This window comes from Notamacropus eugenii, chromosome X (genome assembly GCF_028372415.1).
Source record: "Notamacropus eugenii isolate mMacEug1 chromosome X, mMacEug1.pri_v2, whole genome shotgun sequence".
Lineage (NCBI taxonomy): Eukaryota > Metazoa > Chordata > Mammalia > Diprotodontia > Macropodidae > Notamacropus > Notamacropus eugenii.
In genome coordinates, this window is record NC_092879.1 from 85,979,078 (window position 1) to 85,996,778 (window position 17,701).

General features: G+C 41.6%; 1 protein-coding gene and 1 long non-coding RNA gene across 7 annotated transcripts in view; one reads left to right on the top strand and one right to left on the bottom strand.

Annotated features, from left to right (window-relative positions):
- Nucleotides 1-1,694: 1,694 nt before the first annotated feature.
- LOC140515375 (uncharacterized) lies at nt 1,695-7,797 on the bottom strand. Its single transcript, XR_011970992.1, has 2 exons — nt 7,149-7,797; nt 1,695-1,994 (listed from the first exon to the last, which is right to left on the bottom strand). It is a non-coding gene; the product is annotated as an uncharacterized lncRNA (long non-coding RNA).
- Nucleotides 7,798-8,001: 204 nt separating this feature from the next.
- LOC140516163 (protocadherin-11 X-linked-like) overlaps nt 8,002-17,701 on the top strand; it is a 561,944-nt gene continuing 552,244 nt past the window's right edge. For 5 of the 6 annotated variants that reach the window (XM_072627134.1, XM_072627139.1, XM_072627137.1 and 2 more), the window contains exon 1: nt 8,002-8,446. The gene's annotated coding sequence lies outside the window, so the exon portion shown is untranslated. Of the gene's footprint in view, nt 8,447-9,794; nt 12,802-17,701 lie in introns of those variants that run through there. The other variant, XM_072627136.1, reaches the window with a different exon arrangement.

Genomic DNA, 17,701 nt, shown 5'->3' on the forward strand with positions numbered 1-17,701 from the left:
TCAGTTTAGTGCCTTTGTGGGGCATAGTTCCAAATTGTTTGTGAGAATGATTAGTGAATTATGCATTAATGTGTCTGTTCTCCCACACCCATCCAATAATTTTCATTTTCTTTCATAGTCATCTTTACCAACCTGAGGTGTGATGTGGAAACTTAATACATGTTTTAATGTGCATTTATTTCTTTTCAATGATTTGGAGCATTTTTATATGGTTGCATTTCTTCTTTTGAAATCTGCTTATTCATATCCCTTGACCATTTATCTGTTAGGGAATGGTCCTTAGTCTTAAACACTTATATATTTGTGTCAATTCTCAATATGTCTTGGATGTCAGATCTTTATCAGAGAAATTTAGTGTAAAGATTTTCCCCAGGCAACATTTTCCCTTTCTATTCTAACTTGATATAATCTGATTGATTTTGTTTCAGTAAAAGTTTTTCAATTTTTGTAATCAAAATTTTCCACTTTGTCTTTTATGATTATGTCTATCCTTTGTTCAGCTAAGAATTCCCCTCTCTAGTTATAGCTATCCAAGATATTACCTTCCCTTCTCTAATTTTTTTGTGCTATGACCTTTTATAGTTGAGGTTGAATATCCAATTGGTATATGTTACAGTATATGGTGTGGATGTAAGCTTCAACTCATGCGAGGGAGGCAATAATCTATCCTACCAGTATAAAGAATGAACCGGCCTTGATTCAAAAACGTAAAAAGAAATGCGCTGCATTTTTTCTAAGTTCTAAGATTCCCCCAAATGCAGAGTTTATTAGATATTGGAAATTCTGTGGACATAGCTGGCCTATTATTTTCGAAAAGTATTTGACAAAGTCTCTTGTGCTGTTTTCATGAACAAGATGGAGAGATGTAAGCTAGTACAGAAAGGAGATGTTTCCCACAGCTACTGCTGCTGCTGCTGCTGCTGCTAACAATAATAAACAGCTTTGATGTAAGATTTACTGATTTGCAAAGTGCTTTGCATGGGTTATCTTAGTGGACTCTCATAACTCTTCTTTGAGATAGTTAATACAAGTCTTCCTATTATAGAGGTATGACAACTGAGGTTCAGAGAAGCTAAGTAACTCACCCAAGATCATACAACTAGTAAGTGATGATTCTGGGATTCCAAACTCAATGTTCTCACTACAACTTCCCTTCCCTTCCCATTATACCACCCTAAATGCATTCCTATACAAAAAAAGTTTGGCCCCAATATGTAATAAAATTGCACACAAGAATGCAGCACTAATATTATGAAAAATGTTAAAATGTTAGAAATATGCCAGATGACTAGAGTTCTCTCTTTTTTTTTTTTTTTGAGGCAATTGGGAATGTGACTTGTCCAGGGTCACACAGCTAATAAGTGTCTGAGACTTAATTTAAGCTCAAATCTTCGTGACGCCAGGGCCAGTGCTCTATCCGGTGAGTCACCTAGCTGCCCCTAGAGTTCTTTTTCATATTTGTCAAAATGCTACAAAGCTCCAAAGTTAAAACAACAATGACTGTTCAGCTTAATCAGAATCACTGGACTGAAAAGTCTCTCAGTCTTTATCAAGTTCCCATCTCCAAAAATACATAGCAAGAAAACTGCAAACAACCCTAGCTGCTTGTACTTTATTTTCTAGCATTTTAATGGACTTGCCAACTTATAGAAATGAGAAAGATGGTATGGATTGCAGAGTTGACAAAAGAACAGTAGAATCAACCATTCATACTTTATTTATATGGTCCTATCTCCACTTCCACCTCACCCCAAGAACGACTAATTAAGTGCATTTCCTGATATAAACAGAAGACTTAGAGATTTTATTATTTGCAAGACTTTAAGTAATGTATTTTGAATTTGTTTCTTTCATAGAGTCAACTATAAGTATCAGGGCCAATGCTTTGGGCAGCAGTGGAGGAGAGCCGAAGAAGTCTGGTAACCTAGGATCAGAGGAATCAGGATTATGCTGAAGGTCAGGGGTCTAGACAACCAGGCAAGTAATCAGGAATCCTGAAACAAAAAATAATAATGATAATGATGAACATGGTAAATAGGAAAAAAAAACCAAACATGCAAAAAAAGACTTGGAATAAGCAGAAATCACTTTATCCAAGCTGCTAGAAGGTATATATGCCATCGGGTTTTTAAAAACATAAGCAGCAGAGGTTCACCTCTGAATCGAGTCTCTTAAATGAATAAGATCCAAGAATGGAATATGGATAACATCTGCATGAGGTCAGCAATATGTTGACAAGGGAGAATTGAACAAATGACTGACGGAGTGAAGGGCTTTATAATGGAAATTCAGGACCAGGTTATTGTCACCTTAAATCATAGAATGTTTCTCCTTAATCATCCTAGATTTAGTCCTCAATGTAGATTATGGAAGGAAATAATACAAAGCACAATACATCACTGTGAGTTACTAAAGTTTAGCACCTATCAAAGACTCGGCAAGATATGAGCCTCATCGAGACTGTCTACCAGAGGCTCACTTTCTTTCATGGACTGACATGACAAGTCATCACACTACAAACCTCAAAGTATTCTCCTGGAGAATTCAACTAGTGAACCCTACTGGATATTGACCATTATCACAAAACAATTGTTGCCTATAATTGTTTAAGCATACCATGTGTATTTTCTATACATACCATATATTTTCTAAGCTATGTGAAATGAAAAGATTTCAAAACATGAAAACCTATTAAAGGAGATGCAAATTATGAGGGAACAGGCTGAGATAATGACCATCTCAGTTGTATTGCCTGCTACTGGGGTTGTACTGTGAATGCTGACAATGAGCCTACAGAAGAGAAGCTTAGATCCTAATGACTTTATTCAACTACAAAGATTGTCCACTTATTCAATCATTCACATAATATTAAATATAAAATTATAAGAGTGGGAAATTTACTTGTCCCAGGGCCGTTTCCATGTGAACCCCATGGACAAAGATTGGAATAATGAGATGATAAAAAACAAGAATATTTACAAAGCGTGTTCACATTCACTGCCTTTTGATTATCACAATAACCTTTTAAGGTAATCAAGTAAAGTCTTATTTTACATATCAGAAAACTGAGACATAGAGAGGTTAAGTGAAATGACCAACATCATATAGAACAGTGACCTTTGTCTTCTGATAGTGCTCTCTACACTTATACTGTATGACAAGTTAAAGCAAGCAGTAGGTCAACAACTAGGGAGACAAGCAGAAGTCAGAGCAAATGCAAATGCTAGGCTTGGGGGAACGATATAGCCCAGAAAAACCACCTTAGAGGTTAATAAGTCCAATCTGCCACCCAGTGGAGAAATCCCCTTACTAAGGACAGACAACTCCAGCTACTCACTCAATCGGATTTGTGATCTGCCTCTGTGTTCTGACTCCTTAAGGAAGTAAAGGACCCACTGTTTGTAGTGAGGACAGAGGTTCGGTGAAAAAAGCAACCTCTTGTCCCTAGAGAAAGAATAGCAGAAAAGCTATGTCAGATCTCTGCTGACCTATGTGTTGGAGGCAGTCTGGAAAACTGAATATATATAGGGATGTGAGAAGCAAGTCCCAGAGATAGAAGCTGTCATCAGGTCAAATGTTTTATAAATATTTTATATCATCCACATAATCTAATTTAGTGTTGAACACATAGTAGGCACTCAGTACCTCTGTCTGTCTGTCTCTCTGTCTCTCTTTCTTTCTCTCTCTCTCTCTCCCTATCTATGATGCACTTCCTACTTTAAAAATTACATTATAGTGAATTTTATGACAGAAACACTTAGTACCATTTCTATCATTACTTATAATTGTCAAATCTGCTATGAAAGGGATCTATACATTTACCACCCATCGGCAATTTTGCTCATATAATTATTATCCCCTTGAAAATGAAGCTCGGCTATTTCCTCCAGTTTGCTTGAATATCTAGCCTATCAGGGGAAAAAATAACCACAATAATGTGGTAAATTGTCTGTGGTTTAACTTGATCTGAAAGCTATTCATGAGAAGACAATCTTTTTTTTTTTAACCAAGGCATCTTATTTTCATATTAAAATAAAATAAATCTCTATCCCTTATATTTTATGAAAGGGATATAATATAATTGCTATCATATTGAGAAGTAGATGACCAGCTTCAGAGATAGAAAGACATGCATTCAAGACTGTCCTTTGACACGTACTAGCTGTGCTTTAGCAAAGGGACTTCACCTGTCAGGGTTCTGGGCAAGTTTTTAGACTATCAGTTGTTGCAAAGATATCCTCCCTTGTATTGCCCCTAGAAATTCCCTATACCAGTGAAATCAACTTTGAGCTATATCCTTATTTAACTGTATTGTGGAAAACCATCTCAATAAACAGATATAGTTTATGGAACTATATTAATAAACAGATAAGTAAATATAGAGACTGAGAAGAAATTTTTTTTTCAGATTTCATTCTGTAATAAGAATGAATTCATTCATGAAATCATTCAACTGAGTTGAGGTAAAAGTAAAATATAAATTGTTCATTTTTAAAAATCACCTGTTGATTATCTAGTTCCACATCTAATCATTTTATCTTTACTGAACATATGAAACATGATAGATGTTATAGCCGTCATGTTCTAGTTAAAGAAAAATGTGCAAAAATAGCAATCCACTAAATGGTTTGTTATCTACAGCACAGCCAGAGTTATTAGCTATTAAAGAAAAACAAATCATTTTTCCGATTTCTTTTAAGTTTAATGCATAATCTGATTCCACAAATCATGCATATAAATAAATCTAATAATTGTTGAGTTACATCTTTTAACTGTAGAAGGAGCTAACTGTGGTAAGATCTGGGATGAAGTTAGTCAGAAAAGACTTACAATAGACTACATTACAGTTTTCCCTATGTATCTTTATAATTCTCTTTCCCCCCACATTTACATGTGTAGTATAAGCTTAAAGTCATAGCTAATGTTACTATTAATGATTGTTACCTAATTCTTCTAAGCTTTGGATATATAACACTTTTCCTAAGATGAAAAGATGAATTTCCAACCTTATAAGAAACAACAAAAAGTAAATTTGCTTTTCTTAGCAATCAAAATCTCTGAATCTTGCACCCTACTATATAACATCTGGACAGTTCAAGCCAAAACTTGTCCTAAGGGAAAAAAGGAGAAAAAAGACTGCTAAAAGCATCTTGAAAAATAGAATATATATGTATATATATATACACATATAAATGTAATTTATACTCAAAGCACACACACACACACACACACACACACATTTCTGTTTTTCTCCTTCCATGATAAACAGTCATGATATTCCTCTCACTCCCTCTCCATGGCACCCAGATTTTGGACTTTGGATTCCAGTAGACAGAATAGGGAAGACTGATATCATCATACTTTTGTCAATAGGCTAAGACCCTAACATTCCCAAGGTTAGGTTTACCTAAAAGGGGGGGGGGGGGCAGTGACCTGGCCAGCTACTGTGGATAGGGGGTTGTAGTGAAAGAAGAAAAGGAGAGGGGGGAGTAGTACTAGGAGCTATGTTAAAGAAAATGCAAGAAAGCATGGCGGGAATATTTAGAGCTCCTCCAACAGACCAAAAAAGTATTGCAGCTTGTTTTCAAATTTTCAGAATCTGACAAAAAGCAGAGAAGGGGAGAAAATCCACCCTGATCTCTGAACTCTTACACTGACTTCTCCAAAAGGATCCATAGCACCTGGGCAATATATAAGTAGTAGAGGCAGGACCTTTGGACAAAAGGGGTCCTTAAAAAAGGATAATAATTAAGTGCATGAAGTACCTTACTCTGCTAATAAATCAATCTGAGGGTGTGAATTGTAATAGTGGTTGAGGGGTAGAGGCAATGACCAATTAAAGGTAGAGGAAGGAATATAAACTAAACCTAACATTTCTTCCAGAAAAAAAAAGTGATAAGTGAGCCCCTTGTGAGTTACAACACCAGGTGGATTTGAGTAAACTTGGAGAAAAAGAGAACTGTGGATAGGATATGAGAATTATCAGCTCCACAGATGGGCAGAAGAGAAAGATCAGAGGAAATCTGGACTCTGGCAAAACAATTGTAATTAGCAGAATTTATTGTCATATATTCTCAATCTAGCATTAACACCTAGTGGTAATTAGCAAAACCTCCTTGTTGTTGTGGAACAGCCAAAAAAAAAAAACTAGAAATAATATTTAGCTACTTATTATGATTGCAATATGCTTTTTTTACATACATGATCCAGTTTGATCCCATGTAAGCTAAAAGTGAAGTATGATCATATATGTCCTGTGTTTCCAATCATGATATCAAATGTTACTGTTGGTAATGTGTTTATTAAGATAGAAGTGCTTTGCTCAGAACTCATTCCCTCTCGGAGAAAAATTGGTAAGTAAAGGATGAACAGTTACACAAAAGCACCATCATATTAGAGCTTCAGGAACAGCCTTAAGGCGTCCTGGTAAATATCTGTCTAAATTAGTATTAAAGAGAAATTGCCAACCACCTCCGTCCCCGACTGAGGAAATATTTCCTGGGTAGGTTAACTCTCCTGAGGAATTCTTAGAGTTTGGAGAATTACTAATACCCCCAAAAACAATTTGCCTAGTTCTTAAGACCTGTAGGAATTGTGCTGCTCCCAGCAAAGTTTTCCCCAAACAAGCATCTGTTGCACAGGTTCAAATCAGGAGGGATATTATTATGCCACTTTCCCTCCTAACGTCTAACTTTTTCGTCTTTTCCTTTCAGAGAAGAGGTTCTTAATTCCAAGAAAGGTACAGAGCTAGAGACAGATTATTTTTTCCATTGAGTTGCAAAAGATTAAATGCATTTTGAGAGAATCATGAATTTTAGAGGAATCTTAGGGAAATAATTGAGCCTAGTCATCTACCTGTAGACAAGGATCGGGACCCCACCCTATCGACAAACTACATATTCGGAGCAAAAATTAGAGGATTAGGAGAGAAGGAGACGATTTTATATCGCAGGTTCTTTGGCTGAGAAATTAGCCACTGCTTCTGAGGGCTCCGACTGAACAGAGCACAAGCTAAGCAGCCAGCCAGCACTTTGGCTTAATTTAGGGAGAGGGAGAGATGAAAAAGGAGTGAGGTCCCTAGGGCTCGCCGCCACCTGGGCAGACTGAAGAGTGGGCTGGGCGCCCCCCACACACACACCCCCTCCTACCTCAGGAGTGCTTCCCCAGACGGCTACAGCTACGGCCACGGCCACGGTTCCACAAAGACAAAAAGCAGCTCTGGGTGATGCGGCGGGACACCATCAAAACACTTCGGAACGTCCTGTCATACTGGAACGCCCCTCTCACTGTTCTTTGGGGTAGTGAAAAGCCACGGCTTACGCCTAAACCCCGGGCGATTCGCTGCCAGACCCTTTTCCCAGTTAGCATGCATCTTGCAGACCCAGCGGGGCGGCTCGTTTTCCCCCCATTCCCCCTACTCTAGCCTCCGAAGCCCCTGTTTGGGAGAGCGCGGTCGCTTTATGCTTGTTTGCCTGTTTGCTTGCGAGAAAAGCGAGCTGGGAAAGTTCCGTAGGAAAATGTGAATGAGTTAAACTTGAAGGGGATGGGATGGGTTCAGCCGCGGGAAAATAACATGAATACACGCTGCTGGCTTGCTCCGGAGGAGCGGCAGCCCTGGAAGAGCAGCTTTTCCGTTAGTCTACCTCCAGCGAACGAGCTAGGGGCAGCTAGGCTCCTGCCTCCTTCACCGAGCGACTGGTAACTTAGAGATTTACCTCCTGTTGGCCCCCACCCCTCTCCCCCGTTTCCCGCGTCAGCAAGCAGCGGCCGCCCCTTAGAGGTGGGGAGAGAGGGGTGCGGGGGTGTGGGGGGGGCAGTGTGCGCGCCTATGTGAGCGTGAGGAGGGGGAGCAGCCCTTGGCGCTGCACCATCCCCTCCCGGCAGGCGGCTGGGCACGGCTGCTCCCCCTCCCTCTCTGGAGCCCCCGTCTCCTCCTCCCTATTCGTCCCCCCTCTTTTTGGTCCCTCCCCCTTAGTATTGAAAAGGGGCTGCACCACCCCGGCTCCTTGCAGTCTGCGAAACTGTCAAGCCCCAGCCAGCGGAAGAGGAGCAGCCGCCGAAGTCCCTGAACAGGAGCATCAGCTGCGAAGAGGGGCTGAGGAAGCTCGGAACGCCGCAGAGGAAGACCCCCGGAGAGCGAAGAGCCCCCCAAGTCCTAGCCGCCTGAGCGAGTGCTCCCCGGCAGCCGCTGCGGTGGCTCTGCCGCCGCAGCGGCGGCACTGCCACAACTGCGGTGGCCCCCGCAGCCGGCCACCCCAGCCGAGGTCCCCATCGCCACGGCTGCCCCCGCCACGTTCGCCCTCGCGGGCAGTCGCCACTGACGCGGTCGCTCTAGTGCTCAGTTGCCATCACTTTGGCTCCCGCGCTCAGTCGCCACCGCCATGGCACGAGGAAACGTGGCGGTAGCCGGCAGGCGTTCGGCCCGGACGAAGACCTTGATAACCTGGTGAGTATCTCTGTGCCCAGAAACACCACTGTCAATTTCTTCTGCATAGATCATCTATTGCGTTTAGCTTTCCTGCCGTCTGTGTTTAGAGGGTGCCTGTGGACTCATTTCCCAGAGACGTTTTTTGGCGTCTTCCCCTCGGCCCCTCTCTCCCAGGGGCAAAAAAAGCGAGATCTTAGCGCGAGGGGGGAGATCGATCGTTTGATCGATCGAGAGATAGACAGACAGATTGACATCCCCCCTCCCCCTCCCATATCTTCCACACCGTTTACTCGGGTACTTTATGAAAACTCCCACATTAACTGTCAGAGAGTGCACGTGGGGCTTTTTCTCTCACTTGAGCGTCACTCCTCTAGCCTAAGCACGGAGGATGTGATAACTAAGATTTTGGACAGATGTTTAAAGGCTGCGCCCCAAACTATTTCCCCTACTGTAGGTAGTTAGTAGTGACGGGGCAATGCGACTGAGAAGAAAACCTAGCCATCCTGTGTCATTCTCATCCCATCTCATTCCACTCTGGCTCGTTTCTCCGCTCCTCCGTCCTTTCTGGCCTCTGGTCGGCTCCATCACCCACTCCACCTCTCTTCAAACTGCAGCGCGCACAGAGCTGCAGGTAGTGTACCGCACTCTGTTGCCCAAGCCGAACTAATCCTGAGACTTTTCAGTTTTTCCACCTTCCTCTCCTCTCCTTTCTCCCTCCCGCCTCCCCAATTTGCTAGGTGAGAAAACTTCTGCCTTGAAAACTGCCCCTTTCCTGAGGAAATGTCTTTATATAGGAAGGTTAGGTGAAAATTCGCAGGTAAAGACTTTCCCTTTCCCTGATGTATGACCTCATAGGAGATTTGGGATCCAGAGAAATGGACAGGCTATAAGAATAGATGAATCGAAATGAAAAATATAGAGATAAATGTAAAGTCCTGTGCTTAAGTTCAAAATACCAACTGCCAATGCAGAGAATAGAAGAGAATTGGCTTAACAGCGGTTCAGGTGGTTAAAAAAAAAAAAAAAAGCCTTGGATGAAGGGATGGGGAGGACAGAATGGTTGGGAGGAAACTGGGAGGGGGAGGTTGGAGGGGCCGTAAGAGGGAATGAGAGAAGGGAGGGGAGTAGGAGGAGACTGGAAAGGGGGCGGAGCGGAGGGAGGGGACTAAATGGAGGGGAGGGGACTAAATGGGGGGAGGAGGGGAAGGAGGGGGCGGAGACTGGGAGGGGGTAGGGGAGGAGGGGACAGGGAATACGACAGAGGCGGGGACACGCCTGGAGGTGGGGCTGGGCGGGGCTAGGGGGGCGAGGAGGGGAAAGGGGTGGGGCGGGAAGGGGGCGGGGAAAGGGGGCGGGGAGAGGGGAGGCGGGGCGGGGGACACAGGAGGGAGGTTACTGCAAGCCCAGCAGGAGTCAAAAAAACGTAAAATTCGGTATTACCCTGCATTAATAAAAGTGTCCAGAATGAGGTAAGTGATAGTCCAACTTAAGTCTGCCCTGGTGAGACCCCATCCAGAAGGCTGTGTTCATTTAAAAACACCACATTTTAGAGGTTACATTGATAAACCATAGTCTGACTAGGGTTGTGAAGGAATTTTAAATTATATATTAAGCTAGAAAATAAGTCTTGTGTCTGATTATGGAGAGAAGATAAAGAGTTGAACTGGCCTGTGGGCATTACGAACCCAAGGCCAGGACAACAGCAGGGCCCTTGGCTGAAGTTGGCCTTCAGTCACCTGTAGAGTGGCACTTAATAAGAGTTTCCCCAAACAAACTGAAAAATAGACCAAGTATCAATAGAAGAAATGCCATATGGAAAAATGTAGAGTCTTACATTTAGGGTGAGAAATTCCACCACACACAGAAAAGATAGGGAAGACCAAGCTGGGAAAGATGTGACCTATGTAGAAAAAAAAAAAAAATCTGGTCAGGGTAGTGGACTCCAAATTCAAGAGAGTGTGACCTGGTAGTCAGAAAAGTTAATGCAGTCTTTGACTTCATTATTAAAATTATAGTTTACATGATGTATAGAACAGGAGAGTGTGTGTGGGGGGAGGGGGGACTTTTATATCCGAAAGGATCTCCATGAACCATATCTGACGAGGACATTTAATAGAGGTAGATAATAAAGTCCTGTTCTTCAGTTCAAATTATCAACTGCACCAGTACAAAATGAAGGATTAATTAGGTTTTAATTTCCTCATTAATTAATTAAGAGGAAATCACACCCTTTCTTTAAGAAATACTTTTATGAAAGCTTGGGAAAAACTTAGTCCTAATTGTTACTTTTGCAGTTTGTGGGTGGCAGAATAGCAAAGCAGAGTTATATTGGCTGGTATGTGTGGGGGGGGGGGGTGCATTCCCAAAATCTTTGCTTTAGAGTTGGGCTTCTTTGTATCCTGGATCTCTTTTCCAGTCTGGTTAAACCTATAGACCTCTTCTCAGAATAATGCATTTAAATACATAAAAATAAAACAACATGATTAAAAAGGAAACCAATTATATTGAAATACTTTTATCAAAATCAATTTTTCCCAAAGGATCGTAGATTCTAGTTTGAGAATTCCTGCTTTAGAAGTTTAGAATTTAAATTTAGGCCACTGTAGCACATGCATAAAAGAGAGAAGAGAGAGAAGGCTCTGGTTAATGGTGAGGAAGGGTAGAGTAAGAATCAGGAATACATATAAAAGTAAAAGATTGAGCTTAGGAAATTCTTTTTTTTTTCTTTTGTTTTTCTTTTTTCTTTTTCCTTTCTTTCTGGAGGAAGGATCAGAGTATGAGAAGGGGACGAAGTGGGCAGAGGAAAGAAAGTATTGGGCTATACATACTTGCTAGATACAGCCAGTAGAGTGCTCAGGGAGCAATTCAGAAACTAAGTTCCAACTAGTTCTATTCCCAATTGCGATGGTTCAATGAATTCCAACTTTTGAGCGTAAGCCAAAGAAAACAGGTTCTGGTGAGCATCTCCTAAACCTCGTAACAACTATGTGGGATTTGACCATAAATATACTTGTTTGAAACAAAGCACTCATAATCAACACTGAAATTCCTGGAAGGAAGGTGAGTGTGTGTATGTGTGTGTATTGGGGGGGGGGGGGGGGAAGAAGGGGGAATTCAATTCTAGGAAATTCGAATTCCTTCTAGTAAAAAAAAACTAAGCTGTTTTAACTAAAAGTATGCTTTTATTTCTTCTCTTGCTCCCTTCTTTGGGCAACGAGAGAGTAAATGCTCTTACTACTAGAAGAATTTCTCTTCTGGTGAAAGAAGACAGCCAAAGGGACAGCGAAGTTAAACTGGGGAGGGGAAAGCCACCCAAAACCTGTGCCCTGGAGGCTGCTGCGCTCTAGGGTTGCATTACACACACACACACACACACACACACACACACACACACACACACACACACTGAGAGAGAGAAACACACACATAAAAACACCCACACAGAAACACACAAACACACACACACACACACACTCACACAGAGACAGAGAGAGAAGAGTGAGACTGCAAAACGAGGGCACCTTTAAGAGGGGGGAAAACTCATTTCTCCCTTTGTATTTCCATTTTATGCCCCTCCTGTTTTGCAATGATGTCAGCGCCAGAGAGCGCTTGCTTTCTGGCTGTGGGGAGAGCGGAGTACAGACAGCCTAGGAGGCTGTTGTATCACGCTGAGGGTTCAGGGAGCTCTCCACTCACCCATCCTGCTCTCTTCTTTTCCCTTACCTTTCTCCCTCCCCTTCTCTCCTTTCCAAATCTCTTTTTCCTCTTCTTTACTCCGCTCCTCTCTCTTCCAACCCTTAGCAGGTTCCTGCAGGATACCCCAAATATTGGCCGATTCCTTATTCGGGAACCAAACCCAGTTTTCCCCTCCCTCCCCTCTTCTCATTCCTTTTCTCTGTTCCCTCTGACTCTCGCTTTCCTCAGTTCATTTTCTTCTTTTCTTTCTCTCCAAAGAGAGGTGCTTGGGAGAGTGAGTTGCTTTTAAGATAATAAATAAATAAATACCCCTCCTAGTGATGTTAGTTTGTGGTTGTCGCTCCTCAAATTAGGAAATGAAGCAGTTTCAGAGGGCAGGACTAGCGTTAGGGTTCTAAACGGGGAATAATGTTTGCTTTTTTACAACTATCCAAAATCCCAGCCTGGACCAAAAAGTTAAGCTCCTTTGGTCCCGTGGAAATCTCCGTGAATCGGTATTTTATTGTCTTTTTCTCCTGTCCTCCATTCTGCCCTGGCAGAATCGGCTCCCTGAGGTATTTAGAATTTGCTTCTTAGAATTTGCTCCTGGGCTGCCTGGCTTCCTCGAAGACGCCCTGATGGTGTACTGAGCAGCCAGCCGCTATAGATTGACATCTTGGGCAGAGCAGGAGCTGAAGGTAAGGAGAGAGGGGGCATGAGAATGAGCATCTTTAGATATCTTTGACATCTAGAAGCTCGCCTCTCCCCCTACACACACACCGACCGTCCTCACCCAACCCTTCAGCAGAGTGGACTAGCTAGGGGGTGGGGGCAAGATGCCTAAGACCAGCGAATTCCCAGAGACACGGAGTAAGTCGCCTGGGCAGGGGGCGTTGGGGAGGGGGGGAGGGAGAGAAGTGCCAGGAGTTAGAGAAGGTAATACTGCAAGTGCTGCGGCAGAGCACAGGGGACACACACACACACACACACACACACACACACACACACACACACACACACACAATCACACGCAGCATCTTTGTGGTGGGACTGCGGAGCCAAAAGCTGCTGGACCATGCTGCCCTAACTTGGGAGCTCAGGAGTAAGACCCTACAAAGAACAGAGCTCGAGCAGGCTGCACAGTCACGCTCTGGGATGAGCTAGCAAACCCCTCTCTTCCCCCGTAGCGTCCCAGCGCCCTGGAGAAATCGGGGTGTTTCGGGAATATGTGGGAACAGACATGGTTGCGGTAGCAGGAGGGAGAAAGGGGAGGGGGAGCGCAGAGAGCACTTTATCGAGACGCTCACTGCATTAACTCGGGATTGCATCAAAATCCATAGGTGCCCTTTGGTGATTCCAAGGGTAGGAGTGGGAGTTTGGGGGAAGGAGTGAAATAGGAGTGAAGAACTAGTCTTGTTTTGTAAATGAAGTTCTTTGCTGTCACGTTTTCATCTCTCCATTTCGAGCTAGAGTTAGAGCGCTGACAGCAAGCTTCAAGTTATGTATTTGGAGAAGGGGACCAGAGAGAGCGCACGTATTAGGCAGAAGTAGACATTCATTTTCTGGAGATCTGAAAATCGTTTGCAAGGGATGGGAGGAAGCAGTCCGGCCATCACCCTGATGAGATGCTGAGCACTGTCCAAAAGACACTTGGCTTCAGCAGCAGGGAACGCTGATAGAGCTGAGAGGACAGGGCATTGTGCAGATGCCTCTCCGTAGAACCTTTATGTGTTTTGCAAAATAGAAATTCACGGTGGAAAGCCTCCAGACTGCTGATGGCAGGGACAAGTATGGTAGGGGATGTGGAGAGCAGAGAATTGTTCTCTTCTCTGCACATCACATATCGTATGTGTGCCTTCAATATGTGCCAGTAAGAGGAGCAGTCAAGGGGGACTTCTGTCAGCCCTCTCTGGGAACTTTCAGAGATCTCTGGAGCAACTGCATATAGGCATGTCCCCATACTTTATCTTAGTAGGAGGGGAAGTTGTTTAGGGAAGAAAATTTGGAGCAAACATTTTTGTTTGATATTACTGCTTAATAAATTTTTGGGAAGTGGAGGCTGGAGAAAGAATATAGGACCAGGCTGAATGGAGACAACCAGAAGAGCAGTTTGTTACTCATCAGGGCTCCTTACCTGCAAGATTCAGCTTGAGCTCGAGGGCCAAATCCCCAGTCAAATACAGTGAAATTTTCTTTCAGAGAATCTAACTGGTCTTTAACGCAGGTACCCAGAACAGGCAGACCACACACAGGAACTTTGACTTGCTCTCCTTAGAGGAATAGCAAAAATCAATGGGGGTGGGGGGATTGAGGGAAGTAAGAATTAGTATCTGCTTTTAGTTACAGATATACTCTATATGTCCTTAATGCAGTGAACAATTTGAGGTAGCTCAGAACTTTTGTTTTATTTTAATGATCATGATGACGTCATTTAGTAAGCCTATCCTGAGACACATAAAGTAGGATTTATGGAGAACACCTTCCATTTGTTTTAAAATACATAATAAAGCTTCTGTACATATGTAGAGCAAAGGTGCTGATTATATGTAAAGATTACTCAGAATGCAAAAATATTTCCTATGGTCTAAAGCCATTTGTTTTTCCATTTGAAATGTGTACACAAGCCTGGGTAATGGCTGCACACTCGAATGACTTCCAAACTGTAAATTTTGCATGAGAGAAAGGTAAGAGAATGGAATGCTGGCTTGAGAAAGGTAAGAATATTCGATGCTTGCTTTCATTGGGGTAGAGAAAAATCTTAATTACAATGACCTCTTCTTAAGCATGTGATCTTCAGGTAAGGCCCTTGATGATTTTGAAATATTAGTGTCAAAGTTCTTAGCAAAGAGGGGTGTAGCTACATAAGACATTTTTCCTTTTAAGCTGTATTCTGAAATATAACTATTGGAGACAAGCTATGCTTTGTTCACTCCTGTATACATATTTTCACACTAATTCAAGTATTAAAATGGCATAATGCAAAAAGAAGTCAATATGCATGTGTGTGTATTCGCTTCTGAAATCAGACCTTATAGAATATTTTGAAATGGAAAATAAGGATAATAATTTAGGAACTTTTCCTATGATGAAATCCCTTCTGCTGTCCCAAGTTTCTGGTTGCACTGTTCCATCCTTGCACCTTTCCTTATAATTCGAGCTAAAGAACACCTTGCCATGATCCAAAGATAATTTATATGCAGTGTAGTACTATATGCTCAGTGGAATTGGTTTTATCCATCACAGCCTCTGCAAAAAGGGAGATCAAAGATCTGACCCTGTGGTCCTGCACTGAATTTATATTCTTCATGGACCTAAGCAAGAGGCCTATTGACAATCCTCACACTTTTAAAGTTAGAGGCATGTCAGCAGTTCTATTATGACCCTCATTTCCGAGGGGTTCATAATTAGGAAGGAAACACTTTTCTTCCTGGAAACCCAAATTTGTATATCAGGAGCCTTTTTTAAATACTAAGATTGATCAATAATCTATTGGACATTTTAAAAAGAAGCACACACACACATACTGACCTCTCTTTTCATTAGGTCATCTTATCTCTTAAACTTAAATCAAACTCAAAAGTGACAAAAGACAAGGTGAACAAAGTTTGACTTCTGTCAGTAGAGATCTGCAAAAGAAGTGCATAAGGACTGTAATATCAGTATCAATCTCACTGAAAGGGGATTTTAAAAAATTGTTATTGACTTGTTGCCTTACTAGGAGCTGTTATGAACTAGGAAAACTTGGCCCTATGTGGAATAAGATGAAATAAACCAACTCTACTTCGACACCAATAATTCAAAAATCACATTAAAGACAACCCAAACTAAAGTAAGAAAGGATGAACCAGGTTCTCCACATTAGCATTTGCTTAGTTCTCCTGAACTGGAGCATTACAATGTATCTGGCTTTCCAGTCAGAGAAGGTCACAATAGGAGAAATCATGATATTCATTCAACAAACCTTCATTAAACACCTACTATGTACAAAGCAGTAGACTAGCAAATACAAGTATAATCCAGTTTCTGCCCTTGAGGAACTTCTTAGGGAGACAAAACACATACGCACAAAAATAAACATAATACAGAATAGAACATTTCTCCGTAAGAGTCCTAAGAAAAGGGTTCTGAGAGTTCCCAGAGAAACCTTGAGGAATAATAAAATGTATAAGTGCATTTAATTGGATTAACATAATAGGTCATTAAACTGTGCAGAATCCTATCAATAAAACATGTCACTGGTCCTATAGGATATGGAATGAAGAGTCCCAGATGAAATATTGAAAACTTCTTGGCCTTACATTCATTGCAGTTCAAGGGTTAAACTTGCTAGTTTATTATTATTTGGAAATGGTGCTAATATTTAAGAGAACTTAGTCAGAAAGACTACTCACCTAAAATGATGTCATCTTGTGGAACCATTACTGTAGTGTTAAAGCCCGGGTTTGTCACATAGACATTTTAGAGTGAAAACTCCATTGTGATCTGATTAGAAAGGCTTCATTCTCATCAGGCAAGTGTACTAAAGGGTTGGGGGTGGGGCTGGGAATAGAAAGTGTGCCTTTCTCAGTTAAAGTTTCTCAATATAGAAATGACTTGCCAGAAATCATAAAAGCTTCCAGCTTTTGCACTTTTAAAAGCTTTACTGTTTAGGGATTTAAACCGCCCTTGTAATTGGCTATAATGGGCTATGCAGTGAAGACGAGGAGAATTAGTAGAAAATAAACTTTGAAACAGTGGCAATGCCTGCATTTTTCATTTGTGACACAAATATAAAAAATTTCTCTCTTCCTCACCCCCCAACTAAACTGTCTTTGAATATGAATTTTTTTTAAAAAAAGTCAGTTGCCAAGAAAAGTTTTCTCTAGCTGAATATATAAAGTTATTATTATAATAATTTAATGCATTTTGATGTACCCATAACAAATCTATTTGCAGAAAAATTAATCTATTAGCATGTACTCTCATTAAGGTTCAAAAAACATTTCCATGATGAAAATGTAAGCAAGAACTTTGCATTGATTTTTTGCAATCTGCTGCCTTTTCTAGCTCTCTAATTTCAATTCCTAGGTACCATTTAGATTAAGGCATAGTTTACTGACATTGAGTAAAGCTAAGCTTTCTTGACATGGCAAATGTTTACCATTAGAACACAACTCATCCTACATCAAGATTCTTTGTCATTGTTATGTAATTATTTTCTATGCCAATTATTTTCTTCTAACATGCTACTTCAGAAACAGCAATTCTCTCAAGTTCCCATGTGTTCTTTATCAAATCAACAAATATTTATTGAGTGCCGGTTGCATACATTATTTTACTTTCTAGCACACAGATTCCAGTCCTTGCCTCACATTTTGCCCCCCTCCAATGCCCTTCCCACTCTCTCATCTTAATCATTCATTCATTATGCATTTATTAAGCACCTACAAGGTACCAGGCACTGAGCTGGGAGCCGAGGATACAATGACAAAAGTCAAAACACTTTTAATTATATGACTACAATTCACTCAAATGATAGGAATTTTTGGGGGGGTGTGATCTAGATTTGAAATTTCATTGACATAGGGAAACACTCTTGATCAATACAGATTGCCAACT